General features: G+C 36.1%; 1 protein-coding gene across 7 annotated transcripts in view; it reads left to right on the top strand.

The window, feature by feature from the left end:
- The window catches only part of dpr12 (defective proboscis extension response 12), a 725,043-nt gene that overhangs the window by 163,359 nt on the left and 540,473 nt on the right, over positions 1-21,211 (top strand). For all 7 annotated transcript variants that reach the window (XM_067775740.1, XM_067775739.1, XM_067775742.1 and 4 more), the window contains one exon: positions 15,520-15,560. The gene's annotated coding sequence lies outside the window, so the exon portion shown is untranslated. The remainder of the gene's footprint in view (positions 1-15,519; positions 15,561-21,211) is intronic.

Below are 21,211 nucleotides of genomic sequence, written 5' to 3'. Positions count from 1 at the left end.
TGAGATGAGTGCTCAGGAATGTGCATACCAAATTTCATCAAGATACCTGTGAGCTCTGCTCAACTGAGTATAAAAAAAAATGAGAAGCACGTGTTGGAAATATTTTAATAGGAAACATCATCCTAGAAAAGACAGTTTTTAATAAGTTTTTCGAGCTCCCGAAAATTGCTTTGATGGAAGGAACATTGATCGGAGTATACAAAGCAAAGGAATATAGCCTTCTTAAGTGTCCGTAATTATGCTCAGAACATGTTGAAAAAACATATACTTTTGTCAATTCATTGCCCAAAGTAGGTCCTTATAAACCGACACCGCAATTTCTAAAGAGTTTAGCATAATTAAAGCAATTTTTATTAAATTGAATGGTTACAAGTCCACATGCCTTGTAGCTCTGCAGGTTACCACTAGTTATGAGAGTTCTTTTTCCCGTTGTACTAGGGGGGGAATGAGCTTGTATGACATGGGTATCAAATGGAAAGTATTAAAGAGTATTTTAAAAGGGAGTGGCCATAGTTCTATAGGTGCACGCCATTTCGAGATATCGCCATAAAGGTGGACCAGGGTAACTCTATATTGTGTTTTTACGATATGGGTATCAAATGAAAGGTATTAATATGGGTTTTAAAAGGGAGTGGCACTTAGTTGTATATGTGTAGGCGTTTTGGAGATATTGACCAAAATGTGGACTAGAGTGACCCAGAACATAATTTGTCGGGTACTGCTAATTTATTTATATATGTAATACCACGAACAATATTCCTGCCAAGATTCCAAGGCTTTTGATTTCGCCCTGCAGAACTTTTTCGTTTTCTTCTACTTACCAAGTTTTTTCTAAAGTTATATATTGCGTCAATAAACCAATCCAATTACCATGTTTCAACCCTTTTTTCGTATTTGGTATAGAATTATGGCACTTTTTTCATTTTTCGTAATTTTCGATATCGAAAAAGTGGGCGTGGTCATAGTCAGATTTCGGCCATTTTTTATATCAATACAAAGTGAGTTCAGATAAGTACGTGAACTGAGTTTAGTAAAGATATATGAATTTTTTCTCAAGTTATCGTGTTAATGGCCCAGCGGAAGGACAGACCGTCGACTGTGTATAAAAACTGGGCATGGCTTCAACCGATTACGCCCGTTTTCACAAAAAACAGTTACCGTCATAGAATCTATACGCCTACCAAATTTCGCAAAGATTTGTAAATTTTTGTTCGATTTATGGCATTAAAAGTATTCTAGGCAAATTAAATGAAAAAGGGCGGAGCCACGCCCATTTTGAAAATTTCTTTTATATTTGTATTTTGTTGCACCATATCATTATGGGGGCTGAATGTTGGCATAATTTACTTATGAACTGTAAAGATATTAAATTTTTTGTTAAAATTTGACTTAAAAAATTATTTTTTTTTAATTTCGTCATCCGATTTTGCTAATTATACTCTGCTGAGCAGAGCTCACAGAGTATGTTAACTTTGTTTGCATAACGGTAATCCGTAACGGCACAAACTAATCGAGATAGATATAGACTTCTATATATCAAAATGATCTGGGCGAAAAAGAAATTCATTTCGACATCTCCGTCCGTCCGTCCGTAAACACGATAACTTGAGTAAATTTTGAGGTATCTTGATAAAACTTTGTACGTAGGTTCCTGGGCACACATCTCAGATCGCTTTTTAAAATGAACGAAATCGGAGTACAAGAACGCCCACTTTTTCGATATCGAAAATTCCGAAAAACCGATAAAGTACGATAATTCATTACCAAAGACGGATAAAGCGGTGAAGCTTGGTAGGTGCGTTGTCCTTATGACGCAAACTAGAAATTGGTAAAATTTTGGGCAATGGGTGTGCCACCGCTCACGTTTAAAAGAAGGTAAATTAAAGTTTTGCAAGCTGTAATTCGGCAATCGTTGAAGATATCATGATGAAATTTGACAGGAACGTTGCTCCTATTACTATATGTGTGGTAAATAAAAATTAGCAAAATCGGATGACGAACATGCCCACTAAAAAAAAAAAATGTTAAGTCAAATTTTAACAAAAAATTGAATATCTTTACAGTATATAAGTAAATTATGCCAACATTCAACTCCAGTAATGATGTGGTGCAACAAAATACAAAAATAAAAGAAATTTTCAAAATGGGCGTGGCTGTGCCCTTTTTCATTTAATTCGTCTAGAATACCTTTAATGGCATAAGTCGAATAAAAATTTACAATCCTTGTGAAATTTGGTAGGGGCATAGACTCTACGACGATAACTGTTTTCTGTGAAAATGGCAGTTTTTATACCCAGTCGACCGTCTGTCCTTCCGCTCGGCCGTTAACACGATAACTTGAGCAAAAATTGATATATCTTTACTAAACTCAGTTCACGTACTTATCTGAACTCACTTAGTATTGGCATAAAAAATGGCCGAAATCCGACTATGACCATAATTCTATACCAAATATGAAACAAGAGATGAAATATGGTAATTTGATTGGTTTATTGACGCAAAATATAACCTTAGAGAAAACTTTGTAAAATGCGTGTGACACCTACCATATTAAGTAGAAGAAAATGAAAAAATTCTGCAGAGCGAAATAAATTAGCGGTACCCGACAGATGATGTTCTGGGTCACCCTGGTCCACATTTTGGTTGATATCTCGAAAACGCCTTCATATATACAACTAAGGGCCACTCCCTTTTAAAATCCTCATTAATACCCTTAATTTGATGCCCATATCGTACAAACACATTCTAGAGTTACCCCTGGTCCACCTTTATGTCGATATCCCAAATGGCGTCCACCTATAGAACTATGGCCTACTTCCTTATAAAATACTCTTTAATATTTTCCATTTGAAACCCATGTCATACAAACACATTCCAGGGTTACCCTAGGTTCATTTTGCTAAATGGTGATTTTCCCTTGTTTTGTCTCCAAAGCTCTCAGCTGAGTATGTAATGTTCGGTTACACCCGAACTTACCCTTCCTTACTTGTTTTTATTTAGCACACATACAGTAATATAACTTTTAAACTTTTAAATTGCCTTCTTCTAAAAATGGGCGGTGCCACTCCCATTGTCCGCAATTTTACTAATTTTCTATTTTACGTCATAAGGTCAACCCACCTAACAAGTTTCATCGCTTTTTCCGTCTTTGGCAATGAATTATAGCATTTTTTCAGTTTTTCGAAATTTTCGATATCGAAAAAGTGGGCGTGGTTATAGTCCGATATCGTTCATTTTAAACAGCGATCTGAGATGAGTTCCCAGGAACCTACGTACGAAATTTCATCAAGATGCCTTAAAAGTTACTCAAGTTATTGTGTTAACGGGTAGATAGACGGACGGACGGACATGGCTAAATAAATTTCTTTTTTCGCCCAGATCATTTTGATATATAGAAGTCTATATCTATCTCGATCAGTTTATGCCGTTACGGGGACCGTTATGCGAACAAAATTAATATACTCTTTGAGCTCTGCTCAGGAGAGTATAAAAGTACTCATAATTGGTATCCTGGAGTATTCATTTTTCTACATGAAAAAATCCAGAAAAAATGCTACAAGAGAAAAAGTAGGTGAAAAATTTATATAAAATATTTATGTAACACTAGCAAGGCATGATAAGTCTTTTTAGTACATCTCTTATATTGGAAGCAGCCCACACAAATTTGTTTAAGCTTTTTTTTTTCATTTGTACGTACTTTCTTCTTCTGCTCCTTAACTACGTCAATAACGTGCTTTCAAACCGTGACCCTATCATATAATATCACGCGGCTGCAAGAAGTGAAGCTAAAGTTTTATACGTCGAACTGCCATCTGCAATCCCTGTTCAAAGATTACGTGACAATCACGCATGTAGGATAATTACTAAATGGTACGCGTGTAAGAATTGCTCGCTCTGCCTGGTAAGTCATTGTTGGGTTATTGGTGCGAATGAAAATCAACACTGAAGTGGTTTGTTAGCTTTTTAACTGCTTCGCATATTTCCTTGTTTTCTTCAGCACTTTGGATGTGCAAATACACATATATATGTGTGTATGTGTGAGAGTAAGTGTTCCGCATTACAACATTGCTTTCGCATATATCACAGTTTTAGTAAGAGATTTTAAATCTTTTGTTCGTGTATGCTGACCTCAGCAATTTAAATTTGGGTTGAATTTTAAGCTTTTATTGCCGTTATTTGCTTTCTTCTTACTTTTCGTTTTCTACATATTGGTTTTTTGAATTTTGCATACCTTTCCTTACAGGAAATTCTCATGCCATATCTTTTATATGTAAACTTTTGGGTTTACACATACATACTTCGATTTTGCTGATGTAAATAAATTTTCAAGCGAAAAAGCTGAATAATCGAACAACTCACTCATGTATAGGGTGTGTGGTGATTTAGTTTCGCTGTCAACTGCTTTTCATTCTTGTATGCTACTTGCAAATTTAAATTAATTATGCTCCACAAGACGAGATCTGCATGTTTATGCTATTTATTCATTTGATTTTGCTTTCGTCGTACGCAATTTCCATGATTAAGTATAAATGAGTTTAAGGAGTTTACAATTCATATGAACAGTAAATTTTTTTTATTTATTCTCATGCCTTTGATGTTTTTTAAAAATTGTATCCTTGGTTTAAGTGTGGCGCAAAATGTACAAATGGCGTACAAGGTGATAAAACTGTAAAACGATGGTTCCAAGATAGTGGAAGGGGTAGGGTATGCCGTATACTGTGCTGATCCGGGAACAAATAGATCCTACAAGTTACCGGATTACTATAGCGTTTTTTAGGCAAAAATTTTAGCCGTAACTAAAGCAGTAGAATCCTTGAAAAAAATTGCTAAAACAGCAGCCGTGTCAACTATTAAATCGACAACCAAGCAGAAATTTAAGAAATAACCTCGCATGGCACAGCATGCAAATGTGTTCTAGAGTGTTAGCAATCTCTTGCAAGAATCGGGACATGGATAAGCATACATCCATATCGGGTCATATGGCATATGGGAATAAAAAAGCGGATGCACAAGACGCATCCCTCACAGCTTTCTCCGTAGACAAACCAACTAGATTTGGCAAGATTCGGATAGGCTTGTTCGGTGAAAGTACATGTAGGAAGTGCAGGTTGGAGGAGGAAACCATCAATCACGTTTTGTGCTCGTGCACTGCGCTTGCCAGGCTAAGACTCCAGCTGTAAGAAGTGATACAGCTGCCACATCTAGAGGCTGCAAGTGGCATAGAGCCTAGCAAGCTTCTGGTCAAGAAGACGGAGTTATTTTATAACGACTTGATGAGTGAACATGTATTAAATTAGAAATGAGTTCTCAGTTGATTCTGGAATTATACATTAAAATATACACAAAATAAGAGAAAAATAAGAGAAAGCAAGTAAGGAAGTCTAAGTTCGGGTGTAACCGAACATTACATACTCAGCTGAGGGCTATGGAGACAAAATAAGGGAAAACTACCATGTAAGAAAATGAAACTAGGGTAACCCTGGAATGCGTTTGTATGAAATGTGTATCAAATGGAAGGTATTAAAGAGTATTTTAAGAGGGAGTGGTTCTATAGGTGGACACCTTTTCGAGATATTGCCATAAAGGTGTACCAGGGGTTACTCTATAATTTGTTTGTACGATATGGGTATCAAATGAAAGGTGGTAATGAGTACCTTAAAAAGATAGTGGTGGTAGTTGTATATGTGAAGGCGTTTTCGAGATATTGACCAAAATGTGGACCAGGGTGACCCAGAACATCATCTGTCGGGTACCGCTAATTTTTTATATATGTAATACCACGAACAATATTCCTGCAAAGATTCCAAGGACTTTTGATTTCGCCCTGCAGAACTTTTTCATTTTCTTCTACTTAATATGGTAGGTGTCACACCCATCTTACAAAGTTTTTTCTAAAGTTATATTTTGCGTTAATAAACCAATCCAATTGCCATATTTCATCCCTTTTTTCATATTTGGTATAGAATTTGTAATTTTTTTCATATTTCGTAATTTTCGATTTCGAAAAAGTGGGCGTGGTCATAGTCGGATTTCGGCCATTTTTTATACCAAGATAAAGTGAGTTCAGGTAAGTACGTGAACTAAGTTTAGTAAAGATATATGAATTTTTGCTCAAGTTACGTGTTAATGGCCCCGCGGAAGGACAGACGGTCAACTGTGTATAAAAACTTGGCGTGACTTCAACCGATTACGCCCGTTTTCACAGAAAACAGTTACCGTCATAGAATCTATACGCCTACCAAATTTCGCAAAGATTGGTAAATTTTTGTTCGACTATCTTGCGTCTGCCAATATAGTTTGGAAGCCCATTAGGCCATGACAGATGACGCAAAACCATTCTAGTGAACACCCTTAAGGATTCCAAATTATACTGCAATATTACAAATGACTACACACTACAGATACATACAGCGCTTTGAGAGTAAGTGGGTAAAAAAATCGACACTGTTTCTGCGTATAAAACCACCTCTCCCGGTACCCCGAATTGCCATCAGTTCAAAACACTGCCAAGTTTCGGCAATATAAATCAATCATAAAAGGAGACAATCGATATAGAAAGTAACATTTGTTACCTCTCCCTCCCATATTGCTTTTATTTTCCCATTCTTTTCTCTGCTACTACAATATCGATGTTGGGCATCTGCATCTCATTATCATTGCCTTGGCATTAGTACCCTCCTACGCCTCCTACATTTCAAAAATGCCCCCTTTGAACTGAAAAACTTTATTTCCTACAAATTGGTGTGCATTTCATCCAAATCGGCCAAACTATGCATCCAAACGAGGAGTTGAAAAGTTTGACTTTTGAGTATTTATTTATAGATAGATAGACAAATCAAGCTTTTATTGTATTCCTCTGCATTAAGCCACCTTGGAAATATTTATTTTATCAATAATCTACACAAAACTTAGTTACAAAAGAGGAATGAAGTGTATGCTCTTACACTTCCGGCATAAGGACTAACAACAGCTCTAAGACATGTCCATTGTATGAATGTGTGCGTGTGTGCATATAAATATACGCCTATAAATTTCTCTTTGATTGACACTCACAAATATTTACACTTTTCACACTGATAATAAGTACACCTTATCAATTTATAAAAACACTTGGCAGGCAACGATTGTGCTAAGCATTATTGCTAATGGCAATATAGTGATGACAAATAAAATAGAAAATCTAAAATGTGCCTCTGTTTTACTCAAAATTAATTCGAACGGCCTAAGTAACAAAATATGCTTAGTTCACTGTGATAAACATAAACTACGTACTTAAGCTTTCCTTAGCTGCAGGCAAGATTGCTTCTCCTTGAAATCTTCAAATTGTTTCATCTAAGTAATCAAACTCTACCGCAGCAAATATAAATATAATCAAGGCGCAACGTGAGCTGTGTTCCAAAATAGCAGTTATCCTCATGATTTGATTAAACTTCCAAGCTCCTGCGAAAACTACTTAGTCCGCTTGCTGTGCGGTTTACCAAAGCAATAATGTTTATTGTGTTTTTTATCAAATTAGTGTGATTATGTATGCCAAGCTGCTCTATCTATCAATTCATATAAAAAAACATTATAAATCAAAGTCTTAAACTTTAGAAAGAGTTTATCTAGGCTCTTGAAGACGAAGTATTTGCTGTCATCCCCAAGGTATAGGCGCTTTCGTGCTTTGGCAGCCACGTCATTGTTGACGGATATAAATTCGAGACTGTAAATGATATGGTCTATTTGGGAACTACCACTAACCGAAAAACAATGTAAATTTAGAAATTAAAGAGTATTTCCTGCCAATAAGTGGTACTTTGGAGTGAGTAGGCAATTGAAAAGTAAAGTCCTCACGCGACAAATAAAAATCACACGTCCTGATATATAGCTTAGAATCATGGACGGTGTAGAGAGAATATGAGATGGCTCTTGGATTGATCGAAAGAAAAGTTCTCCGTAAGATTTATGGTCCTCTCCAAGATGTCGACAGCGAGTATTGAAGGATAATGATGAGATTAATGAGCTTTACGTAGTTATGACGATAATGCAGTGAATAAAAAGTGTCATGTTATGCGGGCCGATGAAGACGCTCAAGCCTGGAAAGTGTGTCAGTCAACACCGCAGCTTGAAAGCAGAGGAAGGGGAAGATTTCAACAAGATATACTGAGAGTAGCTATTGTTAACTTACCAGTTCTAAAAGGGCTTGTTATTGCAGAGTCATCGGCTTCTTAATAGTTTCTTATCGGCTTGTTATAAAAGGGTTACGCACTTATCGCCGATTTATTATTGACGTTTTAAAAGTATCTGTTTCATAACAAACTAGTGAGTTGTCGTTGATAATCCCATAAGATGCTTTTAACAAACTGATAACATTCTGTTAGGAAATCGATAGCTTTTAGATAGCAGAACGATACATTTTTGATAACGAAATAAATAATTTTTCCATAACACGTCGGTAACAAATAAGTAATAATCCGATAAAAAATCGATAGTGTTGATAATATATCTATAATTTTTAATGATATACCTAAACATTTTCGACATGAAACGGATAACTCATAGATTAAAAATCTATTTAACTTAGTTTAATTTAACTTAATTTAATTTAATTTAATTTAATTTAATTTAATTTAATTTAATTTGATTTAATTTAATTTAATTCAATTTAATTTAATTTTGAGTTAGCTCAATTGGATTTAATTGAATTTAATTTAATTTAATCTATGTTTTTTGCCGGCTCAAGGTCCAAATTAACACACAAACGTTTCGACTTTTTTGTCAATATATTTCGGTTACACTTCGGTAACCATCCTCAGTACACTATTAACAACATAAAAAACGCCACAATATAAAACAATATACAACATAAAATTTTTTTTGAACAAAAAATCACATACATGATAAATATGCGATCCGCCTAATATGTCTACTGTTGTCGCTTGCTCTCTAACAAATGCCTGTACAAATGTGCGCTGTGGTCTATGTCCGATTTATAGTTCATTCGTATGTTTGTAGGTACGTTGATTATGTGAAGCATTTCGAATGTAAAACATTTCCTTTAGTGTAGTTCTTGTTCAAGTATAGTTGCTCGGTCAAAGTTAGGAGAATGCCCGGTATTTTTACAGTGGTACATAAGAGCTGTTTTATGAAAGCTTGTGCTGTGGGACTCTTTGTAGGCAGACTTGTGTTGTGACAGTCTGGTTTTTAACTTTCCTTCTGTTGTACCCACATAATTTTATTAATTTAATTTGGCATTTCGCTGTCGTAGTATCACCATGAAGTTAAAATATTGACGTCGCAAAAATTTATCTACTTTTGAAAACTACCATTTTGTTATCGGAAGGTTATAAATTTATAGAAGATAAAAGTTACCGAAATTTCGTCAAAAATATATCGATTAGTTATCGAATTGTTGGTGGTGGAAAGCCACACAAAAAACAACATACTTCAAAAAATTAGAGGGGGTATGCAGACTATCGATGCTTTGCATTACGGGAGCCCTGAAAACAACCCCGACGGCTGCACTGTATGTCATTCTGCACATTCCACCTGTAGACCTGGTGGCAAAGAACAAAGCGTTAACGACCGCAACCAGGCTCGATGCTTCGGGGCATCTTGAGCGCCGACCATATGGCCATAGTAGTATAGCGTCCTCAGTCACAAGACGAACAGACTACATGATTCCCTACCTGCACTTTGAGGGAGATCTCAAGGCCACAATAGAGGTGGACGGTTGGCGCAAGGGTGCGCAAATGGCGGACGAGGCGATACATGTGTACACAGATAGTTCCAAGGTAGTGGAAGGAATAGGGTCTGCGGTGTACTGTGATAATCCGGAAATAAAGAGATCCTACTGGCTGCCGGATTACTGTGGCGTTTTCCAAGCGGAAATAGTAGCCGTAACCAAAGCAGTAGAAGCCCTGGAAGAGAATAGCTAAAGCTGCAACCGTGTTAACTTTTATATTGACAGTCAAGCAGCAATTAAGGCAATAATCTCGCATAGCACAGCATCTAAATGCGTGTTAGAGTGTAAGCAGTCTCTGGAGAGAATCGGGACAGGGAGAAGCATACATCTATATTGGGTCCCAGGGCATATGGGAATAGATGGGAATGAAAAAGCGGACGAATTAGCTAAAAAAGGCGCATCCCTTGAAGCTTGCTCCGTAGACGTCCAAATTAGATTGGGCGAGATTAAGCGAAGGCGAGAGGTGCACATGATCCACCAAGCAGAAAAGGCGTGGGTTCAAGCGCGAGGCTGTAAAGTGTCGAAGATTATGTGTAGGTCTTACAACCTTAGACTAACACAGTTGCTTCTATCATTAAAAAGAGAGGACTGTAGACTCATGACGGGTATTCTGACTGGACACTGCCTTCTGGCGTCACATGCCTTTAAATTAGGCTTGGTCAGTGATAGCAGGTGTAGGAAGTACGGGTTGGAGGAGGAAACGATCGAGCACGTTCTGTGCTCGTGCCCTGCACTTGCCAGGCTAAGACTCCAGCTATTAGGAGTGATACAGCTGTCAGATCTAGAAGCAGCAAGTGGCTTAAGTCCTAGGAAGCTTCTAGTATTTGCCAAGAGGACGGAGTTATTTTATAACATAGGTCCTGGTTTTTTATAGGGTTTTTCAGTTTGGTCATTAAAACAAACTTCTGGTAACACTACGGACTCAATCAGTCTATGTGAGGTCCTCATGGACCGGCCAGTTCAACCTACATACCTATCGAATTGGTTTCAAATTTGTTTTGAAAGTATTAGATTTGTTTTCCACTTGTTGTACTACTACCTATTTGTTATCGGCATGCTATCGACTTGTTATCGAAAATGTATCCACCATTACCAGCTACCAAAAAGTTATCGATTTGTTATCGAAAAAAATGAGTTCCTATGCGAATGCTTCCAATTTTTATCGACGAGCTATCAATTTCTTATTGATGACAAAACAGATACTCATGAAACTTCAATATAAAATGAATGGCACATCTGTAACTCGTCGATAGTAAGCTAATACGAAACTAGCAAGAAGCCGCTGACTTGGGGATAACAAGCCGATAACCAATTGCTAACTCTATTACAATTTTGCTTTCGACAATAAGCTGGTCAAATAGCCCGAAAATGTTGGCTTTGGAAAACCAACATTTGTATATAATAGTAAATTAATTGCTTTATTTTCTAACCTTAAACAAAACAAAGAACAATTCTTTCTATGCATATTGTTATAAAATTTAATTTGAGATTATTTTGCTGTTGGTTCAGCTTTTACAAAAGTGCCAAATAAACACAAATTACTTACCAATCATCTGGCTGTCAGTTCGTTTTCGTTCGCTTGTTGTCCTTTCATCACAATTTCTCTTTGTCCATTTGGAATTTCTAATTAAGTTACAGTTAGCAGTTATTCCAAAGTTTCCAAATACTTTCCAGCTCACATAAATTTGTTCACTAACGATAACAGATTACATTTTAAATAAACACTTACTTACATAAATATTTGATTAAGTTCAGACATTTCCGAAATGATTTTCGTCACTCAAAGCAAATCTGTTTATCAGTTCACTCATTCCATTCATTTAAAACTTTTTTTTATTTATATATGCTAATTACGGATTTACTTGAATTTTTGAAATGTAATCATTTTAAGATCGAATGTTTTTTTGGTTGCTTAAAAATTTATAAATTGCTGTCACAGATAAACAAATATAAATATCGGATCAAATATGTAGCTATTTAACTTCATTTGCTTTATCACGAAAACCTCCTTGAAAATATAATCAGAGACCCACAAATAAATAAATCCAAATGATCAGCGTGATGCGTAGAAATGATTTAATTATGTCCATCTGTCTGTTAAACCGTCGGTCTGTTTGAACGCTTTTCTACTTTCTTATTTAACCTTCATATGCCTGGTAGTCTACATTTGTAGTAATTTGGGGAAAAAAGTCAAATAAAACAAAAAGTTCCGAAACAACAATGCCCAAGGTTTTCAGTAGCTTCCTAATTATCAATTCTGAGTCGATTAAGAGTATAATATTACTGGAACTATTATTTACCTGATCCCCAGCCCCTACTTGAAAAAAACGTCATCTTGCAGCCGGTAGTCTACATTTGTAGTCACTATATAAAATGTATGCAAAATATTATATAAATCGTTCTATCCACTCAAAAGTGAGATATATATGGGAAAGAACTCAAATTCTAATCGAGCAACCAACGTAGGAGAAGGTGCTGTGCAAAGGGTTGTATGCCATTGGGAGAACTCAGGAAGGACTATTATTTGTGACAATTTTTTCATATCGCTATACTTGGGCAATTATTTAATGTCCAAAAGTCTTGCTCTTTTTTGTACTGTTCGCAAAAATAAGACTTTTATACCAAATGAAATGAAGGCTGACCGCAATCGAGCAGAAGAGCCTAACATTTTCGGGTTTCTCGATGGAAAGTTTTCTTTGGTACCTTACGTACCAAAAAGAGGCAGAGCAGCCATAATACTTGCCAGTACACCTTTGACAGATTCAATTGTAGTTGAAAAGAAAAACAAGCCACAATATATCCTTGATTACAATGCAAACAAAACAGGCGTCGACGCAATGGATAAAATGCTTTCTGCATATTCAACGAAACGCAAAACTTTGCGTTGGCCCTTGGCCATGTTTTATAACATGCTAGATATAAGTGCACTTGCATCATTCATCATTTACTCGGAAAACAATTCATATGACCGTCGTACAGACGTGCGACGATAGGTCTTGCGGAACTTGGCCAAGCAGCTTTTTACGCCAGCAATTGAACAACGCTCTAAAGTTCTCCGGTGGGTGGCACATCCAAACACGTAAAGCTACCGAAATGGCACTAGATGGATCCCTTGCTGCCACTTCTAAAGGTGATTTATCCATTTTTATATAAATTTTAAGCGATAAACAACCAGCATATCCTGTGCGTTGTTAACACTGTGAAATGGGAAATCGTAAAAGTACACGCAAAATCTGTAGTTGGTGTAAAAAAGCAGTGTGCGATGCTCATGCCGAAGCATATACTTTGGGCAAATGCTATTCAATTCCTGAAAACTAATACATTTTTTTACTTAAAAGCATTACTTGAATTCAATATTTTTAAATAAAAACGTTAGTACACACGTACATGTCAAATAATGACCATACAAGTCTTTTTTTTTTCTAAATATTATCGTGGTTTTATATGCAGTAACATACTTGCTACAAATGTAGACTCCCGACCGTGTACTTGAGTTTTATATCCCGGGCACATGAAGGTTAAGGTGCCCCAGTCGCTTCTTCACTCTGCCAACTGGCGTTAGTCGTTCACACCAAAGGAATTTAAAGAGTTTTCAATGAGGCCCTTCCAGTGGAGACGGCCGCCCTCTTCCTATGCTGCTATGGGTGGGGGGGGGGGGGGGGGGGGGTTCCTATAAAAATACTATCTTAGCTGGTGCGTTACCTTTCATTTGCATAACATGACCTTGCCAGCGTAGCCGCTGCATCTTATTTCGCTGGACTGTGTTGATGTCTGCTTGAGCTCATACAGTTAATCCTTAAATCTTCTTACTTTTGAACACCTCCAGAGCCGTTTCAGCTTATGTTGTCATGGTTCATAGTCCATAGGTACTTTTGTACATAAAAAAAGTTTTTCTGACACTGTCATTGCTGTTAGTATAATCAATTTGGCCTGTATTTGTCCTGGGTATTAAATTCAGTATTGTCTGCTTTGTATCTCAGTTGCTTAGGGTTTCCCTAGTGTGTGCACTTGTGAGTCCAGAAAAGGTATCAGCAACATATAATGATTCTATGGTACCCTGCTTGGCTAGCTAGGCTGTTTGTTCATTACCTGCATGCCCTTGATGGCAGGAGACCTATCTTAACAAAAGCTTGTTTTTGGCTACCACATCTTTTAGGACTCCAATACATTCATTCACTAACTGAGAATTAATTGTGAAAGACACGCAAGGCTGTCTGACATACTGAGAATATTCCGCGAGCATAAGCATCTACGTAGACATTCTCTACCGCAAACGGCTCTTTTATGGATTTCTGCCTGGAAAATAGTGGGCTTGCATTCCATTGGTATCATTCGATCCACATCATTGGCATCTGCCAGGTCTAGATTTCCCGTCATCAAATTTTGATCCCTCCTTTAACCAGACCTCTAAGCCAACGTCAGTATATAGATTTCCTGCTTCAGAAAGAGTTTTGTCCACAAAACTTCGAAATTCCATGAATTTCTGAGAGTATAGGGCCGATACCGTGGCCCTATTAGCTGAAATACATGATTTCCGATACATTTTTTCATAACTTTCATATATCTCGTCATGCGTTTTCTCTATGTACATCCCATACATTTATATACATATTTCATACAACTGATTTTTCAAATTTTAAATTTCATCAGATTATTGTTAAGCTCTATTCATAAGACCGACGACTGCGCTGTATGCCACTCCGCACATTTGACTTGTAGATATGGTAGGGAAGAACAAAGCGTTATCAACCTCAGCGATCCACAATGCCTCGCGAAATTGAAGCGCAGACCATACGAATATGATACTAAAGTGCTTCGAAATGTCTCTGCGACCCACAATAGGAGTGGACGGGTGGCGCAAGGGTGCTCAAATGGCAGAGGAGGCAATACGTGAACAGAGGTGTTCACAAACTAATGGAAGGAATAGGATCTGTATGTTTTCTATCGGCAGTAGTACCCTTTAAAAAAGCAGCAGAAATGCTGATAGAAAGCAGCTTAAACTGTAGCCGCAGAAAAATAGCAACGAAGGCTACAATCTAACATGGCACAACATCCAAATGTGTGTTAGAGTGTAACCAATACCCGAAAAGATTTGAGATAGGAAAAGTTTACCTCCGTATTAGGTGCCTGGGCATATCGGAATGGATGGAAAAGAAAAAACGAATGAGCTAGCCAAAAAGAGCATATCGCTCGTAGCTTTTACCGTAGTTATTCAAATCAGTTTCAGTGAGATGACAAGAGCTGCACATGACCGAACAAACAGAAACGACGTGGAACCAATTGCGGGGAAGCAAACTTTCGAAGATCATGTGCAGGTCTTACAAATCAGATAAACAAAGTTTTATTCTCCTCATTGAAAAGAAGCGACAGTAGGCTCATGATGGGTATTCTGACTGGACGCCCTCTTACGGCATCACATGCTTATGAATTAGACCTTGGCAGTGGTAGCAAATGTATTAAGTGTAGGTTAGAAGTGAAAATGATGGAAAACGTTTTCTGCTCGCGCTTTATTCTTGAAAGTCTAAGAATTCAGCTATAAGAACTGACACAAATATAAATCTAACAGCAGCAAGTAGCGTAGGTCCTAGAAAGATTCTTGTATTTGCCAAGAGGACGGAGTTGCTTTATAACATATGTCCTGGTTTCTGGTAGGAGTTTTTAGTTTGGACGTAATCGTAAATAGTATACAAATTTATGCACAAATCATAAGCATGTAATTTTAAATTTCAAAAAATTTCTCTTTATCTATGTAAGCACTTTCAATAATTACAAATAAATTCTATTTTTCTTTACAGATAGTTGCTGGCCCTATTTAATAATTAATAATAGGAAATGGGTAAGAAAAATTTAAATATATATTTTTTTAAATACCAAAAGCTAGAATTGAATTATAGTTTAAAAACACACGATTTAAAAATTATATTTCGCAAAAAAAAAGGAACAAAAATTTCAACATTTATTAAAAAATTTTCTTTAGGATAAAGTTTTGCCAAAAAATTGCAGGATAAATAAAAAAAGCGTAACGCGCTTTTATTTTAGCTTAAGCCCCCAAAATTGTCTTAAATTGCTTGCCTACACTTAATTTTTTTTTTAAGTTTTTTTTCACTCCATTATGCCTAAATTACATGAATTACTGTACGTATTACAATTTTATCCTATTTTCCTACTAATCCATATTATTATGATTTTCACGAAATTATGAAATTTTTGTGTGCCAGTAAGCTGGAATTTATTTTTCGTGCTTCGACATAATTCATAAATGTCAAATATGTGTATGACATATCTAAACAGACACGCCTACAAGCAAAAAAATTTAATTATAATGCAAACGTTCGTGTTTTGTACTGCTTTGACAATTGTTTTTGTAGGTATTTATGTATACGCAAAGCATTCATACGAACATTTGAATTTGCTAAAAACAGCAGCGATAAGAAAAGTAGCAGTGTAAATTTTTATTATTAAATGAAATTAAATATCTATATAGTAAGGATAATCGTAAGGCTAATCGTAGAATGACTAGTAAAGGTGTATTAGTTCGGGTGTAACCGAACATTTCAGATAAATTACTTTTCTACATAACACGTGGCACCGCCCGTTTAAAAGAAATGTCTCCCAATTTCCTCTTAAAATAAAACTTGGTAAGTGAAATATCATTGATTCAAAACTATTTTTTGCTAAGCTTATTTTTGAGCTTATTATTCTAGTCTACGACCCTTTTAAACTTGTTTTATATCTAAGTTGCCGTGGTCTTTAACCGATCCCGTGCGTTTTTACTAGAAATATTTTCTACTATAGGGAACATTTGCGTACCCAATTTTATTACGATCCGTTAATTTTTCTTCGATTTATGGCTCCCGAAATAAAGAAAATTGGTTAGTCATAAAAGGGGCGGTGCCACACCCATTTTCAAATATTTCAGTGTTTTCCAATGTAATGTTATAATTCAATTTGAAAAGTAAAATTTTATTTATACAAAGCTCATTTTCGCTATTACATAGCTTATTATTTTCGTCTACGACCCTCTTAAAAATCTTTTATATAAAAGTGGGAGTGGTCTTTAACAGATCTCGTCCATTTTTTCTAGCAATATTTCGTGCTACAGGGAAAATCTGTGTACCCAATTTCATTACGATCCGTTAATTTTTCTTCAAGTTATGGCTCCCGAAACATAGAAAACTGCTTAGTCATAAAAGGGGCGGTGCCACGCCCATTTTTTTAAATTTGAAGTTTTTCCTATTTATTGTTATAAATCCACTTGGGAAATGAAATATCTTGATATAAAGCTCCTTTTTGCAAACATATAGCTTATTTTGTTCGTCCACGACCCTTTTAAAAATCTTTTATATAAAAGTGGGCGTGGTCCTTAACCAATTTCGTTAATTTTTCTTCAAAGCATTCCTTATAGTAAAGGAGGCCTCTATGCCGAATTTTGTTACGGTTTAACGGTTTTTATGATTAATAATATTTGTAAAATTGATTTTATCACAAGTGGGCGGTGCCACGCCCATTTTAAAATTTTTTTTCAAATTTTTATCAAGACTCTCAATACCACTCCACACGAAATTTCAACATTCTAGGTGTATTATTTACTATATAATCACGTTTTTTGTGTTTTCCAAAATGTTATATATAAAAAGTGGGTGTGGTTATCATCCGATTACGCTCATTTTCAACACCAATCTATTCTGGGTCCATATAAGGACGTGTACCAATTTTGGTGAAGATATCTTAATATTTACTCAAGTTATCTTGTATAACGGATTGACGGACGGACGGACGGAAGGACAGACGGACGGACGGATGGACATTGCTCAATCAAATTTTTTTTCGACACTGATGATTTTGATATATGGAAGTCTATATCTATCTCGATTCCTTTCTACCTGTGCAACCAACCGTTATCCAATCAATGTTAATATACTCTGTGTGCAAAGTACGCTGAGTATAAAAATTAATGTCTCTTATGAAATAGTGTTTTTGAATTTTGAAATACTCCTCGGAAAAAATTGTGAAAAATCAATAGCATACTCAAAAAAACTCAAATAAAAGTTTAATTGAAATTTAAAAATCTAAAAATTAAAGTGATGAAATTTAAAAAATTTTTCACTGCTATTTTTCGGTTCGCTCCTGTATATGCAGCTTTCAGGAATTTTTGCTTAAATTTAACAATTTGGTTTTAAATTAAGCTGATTCTCTTAAAATTAGGTTTATATGTATCTACATGTTATTAAGCTTTAATATTCGTAAAATATCCCCTTTAAAAATTAAAATGAATATATTCACAAAAATAGTGCCTTCCACTTTTTCGCTTTTCGTAATAAATACAAACCAAATATGTAGCACATGCGCAAGAACGCCAGACAGGTGGAGTCAGTAGTACAACAACAAGAATTTGACAGCGCTCATAGCATGGTCATGAATTTTAAGGTAAAGGAGAGGGAAATTTGTTGGTACTATTTTCTTCTATTTTACCACCATTGTAAACAGGGGCATGAGGGGAAGGGAAAACCGAGAAAGCGAGAAGAAAAAGTAGAGGAAGTTAGAGGAAAGTCGAAATAGTAAAAAGAACAAGAGGAAGACGGGGAGTGAGAGTAAAATTAAGAATAACGTGACTCATTAGAAAAAAGGTTAATAGACAGATTCAGAATAAGCATAAGATTAAGATTAAGAGTAATTGTGAGCGTTAGACTGGGATAAGAACAATAGCGGGAAGAGTAAGAGGCAAAAGTGGGCAGATTTACGCAAGAATGAAAGCGATAGGGAAATTAAATGAGACGATTTAGGTAAAATAGAAATTTCAGAGGGGAAAATCAATAAGAGAAGTAGAGGGTTAGACAAAAGAGGGGCAGTTGGGTATTCAGGATCATAAAGAGCTGTTCAAAATAAAGTCCCAATAACCAAAATATTCTCTTTTTGCCATAAAGTAAATCTAACTGTAAGGTCTGATTGGTTGAAACATCGTTGCTGCAAAGGCTCTGCCGCTATACATTTTTATACCAACCATTTCTTTCTGCTCAGTGAGCCTAGCTCAACGCTTGGCTAAACTGGATATTTGTTGGGTTTCGAGAGCGTGTACCGTTAATCACAAGTTTTCTTATAACAATCCTCCCAGATACTCATCGCCACTTATGATATTGTTCCAGATCGTCAATCACAACATTGACGTGAGCAGTATATTTCCATATTCCTTAGTTGTGTAAAATGTGATACTCTGAAGATCGAGACATTCAGTTCCGTTAAATAAATTTTCCCACAAAAGGAAGAACAAATCTTAGGCGTTAGATAAGCCAAGAAAAATACTAAATTCATGCAATTCTGAAATATGAGATAAGTTTCAAGGAAAAAGCGTCTGTATTTCGTTTTGTAGACAGGTGTTAGCTCCGCTAACCAAACCGTAGGTCTTGGGTTTAAGACCCGGTCGCCTCAAGTGAAACAAGTTAAAAGTGAAATTCAAAATGCCACTTCTTCTGACCGCGAGTAAGTTTTTACTAAAGTGGGCGTAAGCAGCAAATAACAACACCCCCTATTTACATTTCGACTATTTCTTATGAAAAGGTTTCTTCGATATTCTGATACCCTTATCGGGCTTTATGAACAAATTTGGCAGGTAGTTTGTCTACATGGAGCTACTTAAACCTATATTATAATTATCAAAAACGTGTTTGGCCACGCCTTCATTTTAAAAGAGTCTTCCATCTGCTTTCGCTAGCGAAACTTCAAAACGGTTTAAGGTAAAGTTAGAAAACTAGATAAAATCTTAAGACAATCACGCTTACCTGCTGTATAAAATTACAAAAAAACATGTTGGAGGCGGTGTTTGTGTTTGCTAGTCCAGAGTAGAAGTTGCAACGAAAAAATGCTATAGCTCCAGCTCTGCACATGAACTGAACAGAGAGCAGAGCCGTAGCACAAAAAACTGATTGCACTTCTTAGGCTCGGTCGTAAGCCATATCGTTTTTAAGAGCGGAACAAATGGCATAGTGAAAACTACGAATACGATAGCAAAAAAAACAAGTAAGGAAGGTTAAGTTCGCGTGTAACCGAACATTACATACTCAGTTGAGAGCCATGGTGACAACATAAGGGAAAATAACCATGTAGGAAAATGAACCGAGGGAAACCGTGGAATGTGTTTGTATGACATGTGTATCAAATGAGACATTAAATAGTATTTTATGAGGGAGTGGGCCATAGTTCTATAGGTGGACGCCATTTAGGGATACCGCCACATAGGTGGATCAGGGTTGACTCTAGAATTTGTTTGTACGATACTTGTATCAAATTAAAGGTATTAATGAGAGTTTTAAAAGGGAGTGGTGGTAGTTGTATATGTGAAGGCGTTTTCCAGATATCGACCAAAATGTGGACCAGGGTGACCCAGAACATCATCTGTTGGATACCGCAAATTTATTTATATATGTAATACCTGCACATATTTGAAGGATTTTTTATTTCGCCCTGCAGAACATTTTCATTTTCTTCTACTTAATATGGTAGGTGTCACAACCATTTTACAAAGTTTTTTCCAAAGTTATATTTCGCGTCAATAAACCAATCCAATTACCATGTTTCATCCCTTTTTTCGTATTTGGTATAGAATTATGGCATTTTTTCATTTTTCGGAATTTTCGATATCGAAAAAGTGGGCGTGGTCATAGTCGGATCTCGTTCATTTTTTACACCAAGATAAAGTGCGTTCAGATAAGTACGTGAACTAAGTTCAGTAAAGATATGTCGATTTTTGCTGAAGTTATCGTGTTAACGGCCATGCGGAAGGACAGACGGACGACCGTGTATAAAAACTGGGCGTGGCTTCAACCGATTTCGCCCATTTTCACAAAAAGCAGTTAACGTCATAAAATCTATGCCCCTACTAAATTTCAAAAGGATTGGTAAATTTTTGTTCGACTTATGGCATTAAAAGTATCCTAGACAAATTAAATGAAAAAGGGCGGAGCCACGCCCATTTTGAAATTTTCTTTTATTTTGGTAATTTGGTGCACCATATCATTACTGGAGTTGAATTCTGACATAATTTACTTATATACTGTAAAGATATTAAATTTTTTGTTAAAATTTTACTTAAAAAAAAAATTTTTTTTAAAAGTGGGCGTGGTCCTTCTCCGATTTTGCTAATTTTTATTAAGCGTACATATACTAATAGGAGTAACGTTTCTGCCAAACTTCATTATGATATCTTCAACGACTGCCAAATTACAGCTTGCAAAAATTTTAAAATACCTTCTTTTAAAAGTGGGCGGTACCACGCCCATTGGCCAAAATTTTACTAATTTTCAATTCTGCGTCATGAGTTCAACTCACCTACCAAATTTCATCGCTTTATCTGTGTTTGGTAATGAATTATTGCACTTTTTCGGTTTTTCGAAATTTTCGATATCGAAAAAGTGGGCGTGGTTATAGTCCGATATCATTCATTTTAAATAGCGAACTGAGATGAGTGCTCAGGAATCTACATACCAAATTTCA

The sequence above is a fragment of the Eurosta solidaginis genome, chromosome 3, assembly GCF_040869045.1.
Source record: "Eurosta solidaginis isolate ZX-2024a chromosome 3, ASM4086904v1, whole genome shotgun sequence".
Taxonomy (NCBI): domain Eukaryota; kingdom Metazoa; phylum Arthropoda; class Insecta; order Diptera; family Tephritidae; genus Eurosta; species Eurosta solidaginis.
The sequence above is the reverse complement of the archived record's forward strand: the minus strand, read 5'-3'. Positions and strand labels throughout refer to the sequence as shown.